Source organism: Euprymna scolopes, chromosome 31 (assembly GCF_053919585.1).
Source record: "Euprymna scolopes isolate OS-2025 chromosome 31, ASM5391958v1, whole genome shotgun sequence".
Classification (NCBI taxonomy): domain Eukaryota; kingdom Metazoa; phylum Mollusca; class Cephalopoda; order Sepiida; family Sepiolidae; genus Euprymna; species Euprymna scolopes.
This window is the reverse complement of record NC_136512.1, coordinates 10,954,792-10,971,457: the sequence shown is the minus strand read 5'-3', so window position 1 is coordinate 10,971,457 and position 16,666 is coordinate 10,954,792.

Genomic DNA, 16,666 nt, shown 5'->3' with positions numbered 1-16,666 from the left:
AAAAAAACTGAAGGCGATTGTGCAGTATGTCCGATTTGACAATTTCGAAGGCACTTGTGCAGTATAGGTCCGATTTGTCAAGTTTGAAGGTGCTTGTGGTGTATACTCATGTTACAATTTTGAAGTGCGCTTGTGCGGCATAGGGCCAATTTGACAATTTTGAAGTGTGCTTGTGCAGTATAGGCCGGTATGATAATTTTGAAGGTGCTTGTGTAGTACAGGTCGGACATGACAATTTTGAAGGTGCTTGTGCAGTATAGGTCCGATTTGACAACTCTGAAGGTGCTCGTGCTGTAAGTTCAATTTTTAAAAATTTAAATGTGCTTGTGCAGTATAGGTCCGATTTGACAATTTTTAAGAAACTTATGCAGTATAGGTCCGATGTGACAATTTTAAAGGTGCTTGTTCAGTAGGGTCTGATTTGACAATTTTGAATTTGCTTGTGCAGTATAGGCCTGATTTGACATTTTGAAGTTGCTTGTATAGTATAGATCCGATTTGAAAACTTTGAGGGTGCTTGTGCTGTATAGGTTCGATTTTAAAAATTTAAAGTTGGTTGTGTCGTATAGGTCCAATTTGACAATTTTGAAAGTGTTTGTGCAGTATAGGTCCGACTGGAAAATTTTGAAAGAGCTTGTGCAGTACAGGTTGGATTTGACTTTTTTGAAGGTGCCTGTGCTGTATACGTAATACTTGAAAATTTTCAAGGTGCTTGTGTAGTATAGGTCAGATTTGACAATTTTTAAGAGGCTGGTACAGTATTGGTCCGATTTAACAATTTTGAAGGTGCATGTGCAGTATGTTTGATTTTCAATATTTGAAGGTGCATGTGCAGTATAGGTTCGATTTTCAATATTTGAAGGTGCGTGTGCAGTATATGTTTGATTTTCAATATTTGAAGGTGCATGTGCAGTATAGGTCGTGTTTGAAAAATTTGAGGGTGCTTGTGCAGTATAGGTCTGATTTGACAATTTTGAAAGTGCATTTGCAGTATGCATTCGATTTTTTAAAATTTGATGGTGCTTGTGCAATATACGTTCAATTTGACAATTTTGCAGGAGCTTCTGCAGTATGTGTCCAATTTGACAATTTTGAAATGGCTTTGAGTAATATAAGTCTGATGTGAACGTTTTGAAGGTGCTTGTGCAGTATAGGTCCGATTTGACAACTTTGAAAATGCTCGTACTGTATAGGTTCAATTTTTAAACATTTGAAGGTGCTTGTGCGGTATAGGTCCGATTTGAAAATTTTGAAGACGCTTGTGTAGTATAGTTGCGATTGGACAATTGTGAAGATGATTGTGCAGTATAGGTCCAATTTGACAATTGTGAAGATGATTGTGCAGTATAGGTCCGATTTGACAATTTTGAAGCTGCTTGTGTATTATACGTCCGATTTGACAATTTTGAAGGTGCTTGTGATGTATGGGTCCGATTTGACAATTTTGAAGGAGCTTTTACAGTGTTGGTCCAATTTTACAATTATGAAGGAGCTTGTGCAGTACAGATCAAATTTGACAATTTGGAAGGTGCCTATGCAGTATAGGTCCGACTTGCCTATTTTGAAGGTGCTTCTACAGTGTAGATTCGATTTAAAAAATTTGATGGTGCTTGTGCAAAATAGGTTCGATTTGACAATTTTGAAGGAGCTTGTGACGTATAGGTCCGAGTTGACTATTTGAAAGGTGCTTGTGCTGTATGGGTCTGATCTGACAATTTTGAGTGTTCTTGTGCAGTATTGGTCAGATTTGACTATATTAAAGGTGCTTGTGCAATATATGTACGATTTGAAAATTTTGAAAGAGTTTACGCACTATAGATCAGATTTGCTAATTTTGAAAGGGCTTGTGCTGTATAGCTTAAATTTTTAAAATTGTAAGTTGCTTGTGCAGTATAGGTCTGATTTTACAATTTTGAAGGTGCTTGTGCAGCAGGTCCGCTTTGACAATTTTAAGGAGCTTGTACAGTATTGGTCCGATTTGACAATTTTGAAGGTGCTTGCGCAGTATAGGTTCGATTTGACAATTTTGAAGATGTTTGTGCAGAATAGGTATGATTTAACACATTTGAAGGTGCTTGTGCAGTATAGGTCCGCTTTGACAATTGTGAAGGTGCTTGTGCAGAATAGGTCCCATTTGACAATTGTGAAAGTGCTTGTTAAGTATGAGTCCGATTGAAAATTTTTAAGGTGCTTCTGCTGTGTAGATTCGATTTTAAAAATTTGATGGTGCTTATGCAGTATAAGTACTGTGGCAATTTTGAAGGTGCTTGTGTAGTACGTCAGATTTGACAAATTTAAAAGTGCTTGTGCTGTATAGGTGCGATTTTAAAATTTGAAGGCGCTTTTGCAGTATAGGTCCGATTTGACAATTTGGAAGGGGATTTTGCAGTATAAGTCCGATTTGACAATTTGGAAGGGGCTTTTGCAGTATAGGTCCGGTTTGACAATTTTGGAGGCGCTTTTGCAGTATAGGTCCGATTTGACAATTTTGAAGTTGCTTGTGTAGTAGGTCCGATTTGACAATTTTTAAGGTGCTTGTGCAGTATCGGCCCGGTTTGGCAATTCTTAATGTGTTTGTGCAGCATAGGTCCAACTGGAGAATTTTGAATGATCTTGTGCAGTGCAGGTCCAATTTGCCAATTTTTAAGATGCTTGTGCAGTATAGATCCAACTTGACAATTTTGAAGGTGCATGTGCGGTAGAGGTCCCATTTCACCCTTTTAAAGGTTTTTGCAGTATAGGTCAGATTTGAAAATTTTAAAGGTTCTTGTGCAGTATAGGTCCGATTTGACAATTTTAAAGGTTCTTGTGCAGTACAGGTCCGATTTTAAAATTTTTAAGGGGCTTGTGCACTATAGATCCGATTCGACAATTTTGAAGGTGCTTGGGCTGTATATGTTCAATTTTAAAAATTTGAAGGTTCTTGTGCAATATAGGTCTGATTAGACAACTTTGCATGTGCTTGTGCAGTAGGTTCGCTTTGACTGTTCCCAAGGTGATTGTGAAGTATAGGTCTGATGTGACAATTTTAAAGATGCTTGTGCAGTATAGGTTCTATTATAAAAATTTGAATGTGATTGTGCAGAACAGGTTTGATTTTCAAACTTAAAGGTTTTTGTGCAGTATAGGTCCAGTTTGACAATTTTGAAGATAATTGTGCAATATTTTTCCGAGTTAAAAATGTTGAAGGTGCTTGTGCAGTTTATGATCGATTTTAAAAATTTAATTGTCTTGTGCACTATAGGTTCGACTTTAAAAATTGGAAAATGCTTGTGCAGTATAGGTCCGATTTGACAATTTTGTAAAGTGCTTGTGAAGTACAGGTCCGATTTGACAATTTAGATGCTTGTGCAGTATAGGCCCGATTTAACAATTTTGAGGGTGTTGTGTAGTATAGGTCCGATTTGACAATTTTTAAGGTATTGATGCAGTATGGGCCCGATTTAACAATTTTGAGGGTGCTTGTGTAGTCTAAGGTGTGTCATAAATTTCGTGAAAAATATTGAATATTTCCACCCCCTGTCTTTCCAAGTTTATAACTCCTCGAAAAATGTAATTCAACTGCTTCAATATAATCCCAAAAATATACAGTAAGAAAACACGGAATATTTTGTATATTCATAATATTTTATGTAGGGTAGGAAGTTTTATATAGTATTGTTCATTTTTAGATTTTTTTTGTGTTGTTTCGAATTAGTGTTTTTTTTTAATAGCCTTTCTCTTTAAAGATAAAAACGACTAATTTTTTTTTACAAGGGAATATTCTACGTTACACCGGTCAAGAGGAATAAAACATCAACAAATTATTTCTTAAAGTATTGTCATCTGGAGATATTACTCAATCGTAGAGATTCGACTACAGATCGAATGATTCCCTGTTCAGCCCGAGTGTACCTCACTATTATATTTTAATTTCTTATTATAAATGTATGATAGAAGTGATACCATCAAAAAATCGCCGGAAATCATTTCTTTTTTTGCTTATTTTAAACTAACCATTAATCAGATGTGACATTTCCAGGTCATTAATGGTCAAGCCCAAATATCAGTTGACGTGATATTATAAGCAAACAGAACTTTGATGAACGACATTATCATTATTTTATATTATTATTTTTTTTTTTGTGAATTACTAAACAAGGAAAATTATTCCTCCTAATATATAATATTCAGTAGAGAATTGATTCTATTATAATACGCATGTCATCCGCATGAATTAAAAGATCACGTTTAAGCGTATTGTATGATCAGGCAACGCCAGGCGACCAGCTAGTTTATCTTATCTGCGTGCTTATGTAAAATGTATATCACGCCAACTATGTCTCCTACTTTAATGGTTTATATATATTTTTTAGAACGTTGCTTACTAAAATATATTTGCATAATGAACTACTGATGTGTTGTTGCAAAAAAAGAGTATATATTTTATAATTTGTTTCTTGAAAAAAGAAAATATACCCGCGCGCACAAAAAAAAGATAAAACTAGCTGATACAATTTGAAAACCTTAGGAGCTAACTGCTTCAATATAATCCCAAAAATATACAGTGAGAAAACACGGAGTATTTTGTATATTCATAATATTTGATGTAGGTGGGAAGTTTTATATAGTACTGCTCATTTTTAGATGTTTTTTTTTGTTTTAATTTTTTTTAAAAATAGACTTTCTCTTTTAAAGATGGAAAAGACTAATTGTTTACAAGGGAATATTTGACGTTACACCGATCAAGGGGAATAAAACATCAAATTCATTCTTTAAAAAATTGTCATCTGGGGATATAACTAAGTCGTAGAGATTCGACTACAGATGAATGTTCGGCCCGAGTTTACCTCGCTATTATATTTTAATTTCTTATTATAAATGCATGATAGAAGTGGTACTATCAAAAAATCGCCGGAAATCATTTCTTAGTTTACTTAACTAACTAAACATTAATCAGACGTGACATTTCCAGGGCATTCATGATCAAGCCCAATTATCATTTGACGTGATATTATCAGCAAACAAATCTTTGATGAACGACATGATTATTGTATATTTTTAATTTTTTTTTTGTGAATTACTAAACAAGGAAAATTATTCCTCGCAATATATAATATTCAATAAGGGATTGATTACATTATAATACGTATGTTATCCGCCTAAATTAAAAGATCACGTTTAAGCGTATTGTATGATCAGGCAACGGCAGGCGACCAGCTAGTTTACGATGAATATATCTTATCTGGGTACTTATGTAAAATGTGTATCATGCCAACCATGTCTCCTACTTGAATGGTTTATAATGTTTGGCTTCATAAATATTTTTCAGAACGTTGCTTACTAAAATATTTTTGCATAATGAACTATTGATATCTGTTGTTGCAGAAAAAAAAAAAAAAAAAAAACCCGTACACAAAACCGCGTCGTCGGTCGGTACTTTCCGTCGACTCGTTTTGCACGTCTGCTCCAGTAGTCTGTTTTTATAAAAGACAGTCCTCCAAATTTGCATATGTGCGCGAGAACACACGAGATTCTGCGAGACTGCATTGTTATATAAGGCTATAGGCGCCATATTGGATCATTTTCAGCATCATGATGCTGCGTCGGCAAAGCGTAAACCGAGGCCGTTTAAGAGGTAAGCCTACGTTCCCACAATTTTCGCCACAATATCTTTGATGTTTTTCAATTTCCGACGAAATAATCTTCGTTTGTCTTTTCTTGCTTGACTTTTAATCAGACATTTTTTCTTTAGTTTTACATGTGGATCAAGTAATTAAAGTAATATTTTTAATTGTACATTATTTTACAAAAAAGCTGTTTTAATGTGCAGTTCTTTTTAAATTACGAGTATTTGTTAAAATGACGATACTTATTGTGAATTGAAGAAAGCATTAATAACGGAGTTATTTGACACATAAAATAATTCATTTAAAATACCAGAATACGTACAGATTTTTTAAAACAAACAAATAATAAAATATGTCACAGATGAATAAATAATATAACAAAATTTGTAAAAATATTAATTTTATTTTTACATTTACAAAAAAAAACGTCAATTCCTTTAAAAAATTCCATGCATTAAATTCATTTAAAAAATGAGCAGTAAAAAATGGGAAAAACAACTGTAGAATAAAAACGTCATATTCTTTATTAAATTGTTTACTTCGTTCAAGACACCACGAAGATGTTTTCTAACTCCGAGGGACGTTCCAAAAGTAATGCCTCCTTATTTTTATTTCGCCCGACAGGGTTAGAGGAAATTACAGACAACATTGGATAATAAGTGAACGCATACACTCACGATCTAAAAATTCCATCTCTCTGTTTCAGATATTGACGGTATGAGACCCTAAGAAAGCCACACCCGTCATAGACTACGTCGGAAGCAAATATGCGTCATTGAATTCCTCCATGCAGAAAAATTACATCGATCAGCATTCATCGCCGACTGGTGAATGTTTGATAAGCCGACGCAGTTGGTGTCAGCACAGTTCAGAGATGGGTTCGTCGATTAAAGAATAGTGACAGACGAGTTATAAAGCGTGCTCAGATTTTTACGACCGAGGCATCAAAAGAGGCTGGCAAAAGTGAATTGTGAATGGTGGTAATTATGTAGAAAAATATATTCTTGAGCAAAAAAGGTCGCTCGTTTTAATGTTACCGTTTCCGTGGTTGTAGCATTTTAATGTTTTATTTCTCAGAAAAAATTAAGAAGTCTTACTTTTGGAACAACCCTAGTATTATCAAACATACAATCGTTTTAATTTGTTCTAAAATTCTTATCTCGTACATTAAAATTACAAACATTCAGTTTCGGTTTCTTTAATATACCTGAGACTTTATTTCTATCGTTATTTAAAAAATCGCAAAAACATTCAAATCCAAGCAAAAATTCGGATAAAAATGTGTGGCTAGTAAAGGGTTAAGAAATAAAAATATTTATATCGAAGAATGTGTTTGTATGTTTTTTAAAACATTAAAAGATGTATTCTTCGTTGAAATGAATGAAATAGTTTGAGGTAAGTAAACAAATAAAAAAATGTTGGCAAAAACAATTGTTTCTTAATTGTCAGCCACTGATTTAAAAAATTGTTGGAATAGTTGAAGGTTAGTAAAAAAAAATAAATCTAAGTTAATACTGCTATAAAATTAGTTGAATCGCTTGAATTAGTCAAAAAAATGATTTTTATATATTTGAAAAAAATGTTTGCAAACGATCAAATATATTTAAATTGTACGCAAACATTCATGAATAATAGTTTGAAGTAAGAAGCTCAATTTAAAAAAAGAATATTAAGCAAATAACTATTTTCTAAAGATTTAATTTCGGATTCTTTAGTCAATTACAAATGTAAAAGTTAATTCCAAGTTGACATTGGCTAAAACAATTACTATTATAATTAAAATTTTGAATCTCTTTTTAAATCCTATTATTCTGTCATTAAAATTACAAATTTAGTTTCGCTTTATGAAACTTGACATATTTTGATTATTTAAACATTCAGAAAATGAATAAAAATTCAAATCAAAGATAAAATGTACTACAGAATGTATTGAATAAATTTAGTAAAAAATAATAAAGTAAAAAATAATAAAGTAAAAAATATTGATAAAAAGTTTAAAATATATCGATGAATGTGTTTTTATAATTTTGAAAAAATATTGGCCAAAAATGAATTTAATTGTCTGCAACCGATTTCATTAAAATTGGTTGAAAAGTTTGGAAGTTAATAAAAAAGGAATAAAAATGTATGAAATCTGGTTCGGAGCAAAAATCTGAAAAAGTTCGTTCTCCAACTTCTTGATAATCATATTTAAAAATTATATTTTTTCTCTGTTACATTTTGTGATATTTTTCCTTCTTTTTACGACTGGGTTATCTCCGTCTAAACTATCAGCAGGTTCCTCTTCATCAGAATCAAAATACAATTCTCGTTTTCGATTATTTTCGTCAATACTGCAATCTGAAATAGACAAAGATGGTCCAATTTTATGTCTTATCATTTCTATATTTAAGTATAAATATTTTATTTTCCAATGTTTCATCATTAAACTAAATATAAATATTTAATACATATATGTATCATTTTTAACCTACTTGAAAATACACATATAATTTACTAAAAATATTTTAGTATTGACATGTAATTTAGTCATTTTTACATATTTTAATAAATATACGTATTTTAACTAATGTCGTATAAGACTATTGAAGTATTAATATTATCATAAACATATTGAACTCTTAATATGTAATTGACTATCATTAACGTAGTGTTTAGTGCTAATGCATAAAATCATGTTGAAAATGTATATTTTGATATTAAACATATATCTTACAATAGTGTGTATAAAATAGTTCCGGATATTTCTTCCTTCGTTTTTCTTCTAGAAAAACGATCACCAATGTCGCCAACTTCGTCAGTGTAGAAATCGAATTTTCTTTTCTCGGATTTCCTCGTATTGTGTAAATAATTCCGATAATTAACGTCAATTATCCTAGCTGAAATATACAAAAAATATTGTCCAATTCATATTCATACACATTTAAGTATTGATACGTAGTTTGTTAATATTTCATTTTGATCGTATTTATGAATTAACATGTAATTTACGAATGTCCCATAATTAAATAACGTATATATTTAAGTATTAATACTAAATTTACTAATGTCTTATAATTTTCATATTGAAACACTAATATATAATTTACTATTACCTCATCGATTACGTGTTTAATATTTAACACTAGCGGGGGTACCCGGCGTTGCCCGAGTGTTTGTTTCCGGGACGGGGGGGAGTTTTAAAAAATGTTATGGTACGTAAGTAGGAAGGATCAAACCCGGAGTCATGAGTAAAAGTAGGAAAATAAAGTGTGAAAAAAAAAAAATCTGCAACGTTAACAGTTCGGCCACCAAGAAAAGTCCGTTCCAGCTGTTTAGGAAGAAAAAAAGAAGACTACGGTAGGTCGGCGCGAACGTGAAAATTTAATGTGAATTGTGCAGCACACTAACCACTACGCCACAGAGCACTGCAGCTTAGTTTAGTGATTTTAAATAACTTCACATGAAAGAACTACGAAGTCAAACCGGTGTTCTCTTCTCAACTGTTCCTTGTGAACGATCCCCAAACGGTGTTAAGTGGTGACAGGGGGAGGAGGAATTTATTAGTAATATTTTACCACTTCCATTGATCTTAAAAAATTTTGGCCGTGACTTCTCAGCAGAAAAAGTATAGAAATCTAAGATTATCGAGGAATTTGAGAAATAATAAGCCTATAACACACCTCAGATATTTTTTTGCCTTTTGTGCATATTATATTTGCATGAAATATCTTGATTTTTAATCCTATTGAGGTCCAAATCATACGGGAAAAATGAGTTCATTTTATTTATATAGAGATAAATAATGCATCCCTACAAACGTTTTTTAATATTAACATGTAATTTACTGTTGTCTCATTATGAAAGTATGTAAGTATTGATATGTAATTTACTAACATCTCATTATTTACGTATTTAAACATTAATATGTAATTTTATAATTTTCTAGTCATTAATATATTATAAAAGTATGTAAGTATTAATATATAATTTACTAATATCAGATTATTTACATATTTAAACATTAATTAAAATATTAATGATATTTACTAATGTCATATAATAAACATATTGAACTCTTAATATATAATTGACAAATGTCTCAACATTAACGCATTGTAAGTGCTAATACATATAAAGAACTGCTGAAAAAAGTATATTTTGATAGTAAACATATATCTTAGATTAATTAACAAAATATAGTTTCGTCTTTGATAAACCAGAACAAAATAAACTGCAAAGTTTTTAAGAAATAGTTTTAAATAAAAATAGTTAGATTTGTAAACTTTTTGCAGTTAAAACTACGAAAAAAAATCGTTGTTATTTTGATTATTTAAAACGTTCAGAAAATGAATAAAAATTCAAATCAAAGATAAAAAAGTACTAAATAATTTGTTGAATAAAAATATGCATCATATAAGCAACGTTTCCTACTGAAAGGATTTATAATGTTTGATTTCATAAATCTCTTTCAGAACGTTGCTTATTAAAAGATATTTCCATAAGCAACAATCAATATATTTTATTTTTTTCAATTTCTGAACAGTTATCCGACGAAATCGTCTTCGTTCGGCTTTTCTTGCTTGACTTTTTTTATATTTTTTCCTTCTTTTTGGGTCTCCGTCTGAACTATCAGCAGGTTCCTCTTCATCAAAATCAAATTTTCGCTTTTTATTATTGACGTCAATACTGCAATCTGAAATATCCAAAAAAGATGATCCAATTAATATCCATACAAATAAATAAAGTGCTAGTGCACTTAATGATCCGCGCTATTTTTTAAATAGTATTTCCTGGTTTTATTAAAGTTTTTTTTTTACGTTTTATGGGTTTTTTTTTTTATTCAATTGTAAGGTTGAAGAATAGAATAAGTACAAAATACCCTCCCCCCTTGTTAAGAATGGCTTTTTAAATAACGTTATTTCAGCATGGATCAATAAGTGCACTAGTACCATAAACTATTTGTTTAATGACATTTATGTATTTCTAACGAACTACCAAACTACATACGAAACAAATATTTATTAAATGGAAAAAATAGTAAGGTATATATAATTTTATTTCACGCAATTGCAATGCGATTATACGTCGTTTAAAAGCTCTTGTATGAAGTCCAAAATAGTTTTGATATTTGATTAAAGCTATCCTATCTTCATTATTGTGAAATGTCGAAAAGTTTCATTTATTTATATAAACAAATGATTGAATTGACTAAAAACTTATTTAATTAAAATTTCTCTATACATAAGAAACAAAAAAAAAACGGGCTGCTAGTGCAGAGAGTGATCCAGACGTAAATAATAACATTTAAAAGCCATTCTTAACATGTGAAGGGAAGGGGTTTTGTACCTATTCTATACTTCACCCTTACAATTGAATAAAAAACATAAAACTTTAATCAAACTTGGAAATACAATTTTAAAAAATAGCGCGCATCATGCCTATTTTTGCTTGTATTATTTACGAATTTTCATCGATAAAAACATCCCCCACAAAAATGTTACATTATGTTGGGATTATTTCATCAACAAAAAGAGGGGGGTGTAAGAAAAGGCAGTAAGGGCTTGCAACGAAATGGTGACGTTGCTTACAAGCAGTCTTTTCTTGTAAAGGTAATAATTAACTGGTAACGTTTGCTGAACAATAGTAACGAGGTAATCAGTCTAAGAAACGCGAACCGACTAGCAAGCGAGGTAACTAGGTTCTTAACTAATCACTAACCCGTAGTGAGGAAACTACTTTTATACATACTATCTCTCAGTGGCGAGAATTCCAACGTGATTTACAACGAGATTAGAATGTCTATTTAACTTAGTAGGAAATAGACACCCAGTTTTTCAGTAACGGCAAAACAGCAGTTGAGTGCCTTTTCTTCCCTCCGACCCACCCCCGGTAAGTCAAATGAATTTCAATTCTTACAATTATACATTTTTTTAAGAATTGTAATGTTTAGTGATTTCTAAAGTTTTATCTTATGTTTCGGTGTTGGAGTGTTCGCAAGATCCAAGGAAGGTAACTGCAATCAACTATTTTTACGAAGTAAATACATATCACGTATTTGATAATATAAATGATTTCTTATAATAATCTTAAAGCAATCTATTTAATAATTCTTAAGTATAGAAGTGCATCTCTGTAAGTTAGGATATTTAAAAATATTTCCATAATTCTTAAACTAAATATTATATTAATCAGTAATATTATTAAATACTAATATATATAAATGATGAAATGTACAAAGAGAATTTACATACCAATTAAACAGTTTTGAAATAAAAATTATTTTAATTACTTCAAAACAAATCTTTAATATTCACGTTTATTATGAATTTTAACAATTTATTATTGATCAATAGTTCATTAATAATTAATCGATAATTTCACGGCAAATATTAAAACGAGCCAAAATATAATTATTAGACAATAAGTGCTAATACATTAAAAGATATGTAAAAAGGTAAGAAAATATTTTCATATTAAAAAAAATTTTTTGCAATAATCAAAAATTATTTAATATTTTGTTGAATTGGAAAAAATTAAAAAATCAGTTTTGTAGAAAAAATAGTTCTAACCATGTTTGTTTATGAAAAATAATTCATTTTATTTTATATTATTTATAGTTCCAATAAAATTGTTCATAGTTTAGAACCATAAATATTAAAATTATAACCTTTTTAACAGCAGGAAATGAGACTTGGAAATCAATTTAAAATCGAAATCAATATATATATATATATATATATATATATATCTACAAAATATAATGAAAAAGATTGGATTTTGTGAGTAAAAATTACTTACCGCTAACAGAGAGAATTTTATCCCAATCTATTGATTTTTTTTCTGCTTTTACAGCTCCATCCAAAACTGATTGGTTATCTATTGGTAAATAATAAAAAAAGATTTATAGTAGAATACATTTAAAAATAGCGCGGATACCTCTCTGCACTAACACCGAAAACGGATATAAATATTTAACAAATTTAACACCCTTTAATTTTAATTCCGTGAATTTCAATATTTATTTACTTTTAGTGTTTCATTTTTATAACTTTGATTTGGTATGAGTATCGTATCTATGTGTGAAAACTTGGATAAATGATGTCTTATAATAATCTTAAAGCAATCTATTTAATAATTCTTAATAATAGAAATGCATCTCTCGATATTTTGGATATTTAAAAATATTTCCATATTTCTAAAATTTTATATTACATTAATCAGTAATATTATTAAATACTAATATATAAATGAAATGTACGCAGAGAATTTACATACCAATTAAACAGTTTTAAAATAATTATTTTTATTACTTCATAACAAATCTTTAATATTCACGTATATTATGCATTTTAATAATTAATTATTATTCGATAATTTCACGGCAAATATTAAAACGAGCCAAAATCTAATTATTAGACAATAAATGCTAATACATGAAAAGATATGTAAAAAAAGTAAGGAAATATTTTCATATTAAAAAAATATTTTACAATAATCGACAAAAAGTATTTAATATTTTGTTGAATCGGAAATATTAAAAGATCAGTTTCATAGAAAAAATAGTTCTAACCATGTTTGGTTATGAAAATTTAATTTTATTTTATATTATAGTTCCAATAAAATTGTTGATACCAATTCATAGTTTAGAGCTATAAATATTAAAATTATAACCTTTTTAACAGCAGGAAATGAGACTTGAAAATCAATTTAAAATCGAAATCAATATATATACAAAATATAATGAAAAAGATTGGATTTTGTGAGTAAAAATTACTTACCGCTAACAGAGAGAATTTTATCCCAATCTATCGATTGTTTTTCTGCTTTCACAGCTCCATCCAAAACAGATTGGTTATCTATTGGTAAATAAAAGGTTTATATTGAATCACATCATTTAGAAAGCCATTATTAACATGGGAAGGGGAGGGTGTTTTGTACCTATACTATAGTTCACCCTTACAATTAAATAAAAAAACAAAACTTTAATAAAACTTGGAAATACGATTTAAAAAATAGCGCGGATACCTTTCTGCACTAGCACCGAAAACAGATATAAATATTTCACAAATTTAACACCCTTTAATTTTAATTCTGTGAATTTCAATATTTACTTTTAGTTTTTCATTTTTATAACTTGGATTTCGTATGAGTATCGTATCTGTGTGAAAACTTGGATTTTTCGTAGCAAATATCTAATTAAATTTCAATATTAATAAAAATATAAATATTTTGATGTATTAATCGTGATATTTCAAATTGTCTCTACTATTTTATATAAGTAACTTTGTATCTGTGTTCGTTACCTATAATCTCGAAATGAGTTATTCTTATGAAATTTCACACGAAGGTACTTTATGTACCTGGCAGTGTTCGTAGATAAAGTACTAATCGGAATGTCTTAGATAAGTATCGATAATCGAAATAATCCGACGATTGCTGGAACCGGTTAGGCTTACATAGCTTTAACATCACAAATGCATTTGAGAAGCTTTATTATCACACAAACCGATCATTTTGCTTTACTTTGGCCAAGATTTCATACTCCCAGGGATTACATTGTTTTTCCTTGTCATGAAAGTAAGGTAATATTTAGCCTCAAGATTTAATCTTACAAAGAATAACGTCCCTTCCGGTGTTAATAGTGTAGTATCTGTGCTATTTTAATAAGCCCATTTTCCGACGCATTACCCCCATTCTTCAGGAGGTAGACTAATTTATATTCGATCGACATGTACAGTGAAACAGAATGCCTATTTTTGCTTGTATTATTTACGAATTATCATCGAACAAAAATTTTCCCAACGAAAATGTTACATTATGTCAGGATTATTTCACCAACAAAAAGAGGGGGGGTGTAAGAAAAGGCAGTAAGGGCTTGCAACGAAATGGTGACGTTGCTTACAAGCAGTCTTTTCTTGTAAAGGTAACAATTAACTGGTAACGTTTGCCGAACACCGGTAACGAGGTAATCAGTCTAAGAGACGCCAACTGACTAGCAAGCTAGGTGACTAGGTTCTTAACTAATCACTAACCCGTAGTGAGACAACTACTTTTATACATACTAACTCTCAGTGGCGATAATTTTAACGAGATTAGAATGTGTATTTAACTTAGTAGGAAATAGACACCCAGTCATTTATTTTTCTCTATTCTGTTTTCCAGTAAAAAAATAAAATTATAATTCTCATAGTTTACGAATCGTTAATAGAAAAATAAAAGGGGCGGAGAGAAAAGAACGTGATAAAATAAACATGATTTTTACATGAAATAACATTTTTATTTTTTATTTATTTATTTTTTTGTAATTACATATAAACCCCTATCTGTAAAACATTCATTCTGATTTATAGTTTGAGATATTCGATTTAAAGGATGTTAAAATATTTGTAGGTATTTTACCTTATATATTAGCTTACATCTAATAACGACATTTTTATAGGAAATTTATATTCTCAATCGTAACTTTCAATGGGGGACTTCATATAATTAATATAATATATGGTGAAATTATTCGTTGTAATAATTGCTTCACTCTAAACTGATTGTGAGAAAATAAGTAAAGAAAAAAATGTTTTTGTTCTCCTTCGGGTCAAATATTAGAAAACTATTATTCCTGTATTTACGGTAATTACTTTTTTTTTTAAAAATGATCAGAAAAAACACATCGTCAAACTCATGTTGAAAAATCGAACGGATTGAAATAAAAAAAACTCATACAAATGTTCTAGTAAAAATATTTAAAATTAATATTTTATAGTTTTGTTAATACGTGTATATTTATTGGTAATTACTTTTTCAGTAAAAATATTTTGATGTTAAAATCAAATTATCAATAAAATTTTCCAGTGATTAATTAGATTGAAATAAAAAACCAATATATTTTTTTAATTTATTATTGATATTAAATTAGTTATTTATTCTGTCAGACATTTATTGTCCTCAAATTTGTAACAATTCAAACTACAATTATAATGATTATATTCTAATAATTGTAAACAAAAAGGTGCGACAGAAAGGTGAGAAATATAAATAATAAAAACACCTAGTTATATAATTACATTCAGGAGTTGAAATAACACTTTTATGTGATGTTTTGTTTTCTTTTTCTGAACACGTAGCAGCGAATTCTAAATCCATTTTCAAGCCTAATATGCGTCAAGAAATATGTGGGTTTCGCTTAAAACGACAACGATAACACTAGGAAAAAAAGGACGTCATCTTTCTTTGAAATTTGTCGCCGTTCTGCAGGGTCGGGAAGGGCACGTAATCCCGACCGACTAATCCCAGTCACTGTAGCAGCAGGTACCTCGAGTTAAACTGACAACTAACAAATTATTTTAAAAACTAAAGCAATATTTAATTCTCTACTTCATTGTACAATTTTGTACAATAAAACAATTTTTTAATAATAATTATAATACAAATTATTGTTCAATTTTGATTGTGAATGTTTTTCAATGGTTTCTCATAAAATTACACATGAAAATATTTTTATTAAATCAAAACAAAAGAATTACGCGCTTCGTGTAAAACAATTTTCCCATAAACAAATTTCTATCGTATTTTACTAATTATTGAAGTTATTTATTTTCACACGTTAAAAAAAATGAGATCCTTCTTTCAAGATGGTTAGCTCTGTATTAACAGTACTGTAACCATTTATATGTAAATTATTTTTCGTTACTGTTATTTGAAAAAAAAACTTGTAGAATAAAACCAGGAGAATAAAGAAAAAAAACAAATGAAAGATATGTAAGCGGGAGTAAAGCCTGGGAGGATTGCGTCCAGTTTATTTTGAAAGTTGTAGTTAATTTACAATGAAACAAGTGTCTTGAGTTTGAATTCCAACAGAAACCTGGCATGCCTGATCATAATTGAACAGTAAAAGTGAGAAACAATTCCGTTCATAAACGTCCTTGTCAGACACCTCGACATCTTTAAATGATGAGTGTCGACAACTACAGTCAATAAACTCCTTACATCAACGAAAAAATGTTTTAATAAATATCAAAATATCGTGCGAAATTTGAATTTACCGCTTGAAATGATTTCATTGTCTGAAGTCGTAATTTCCA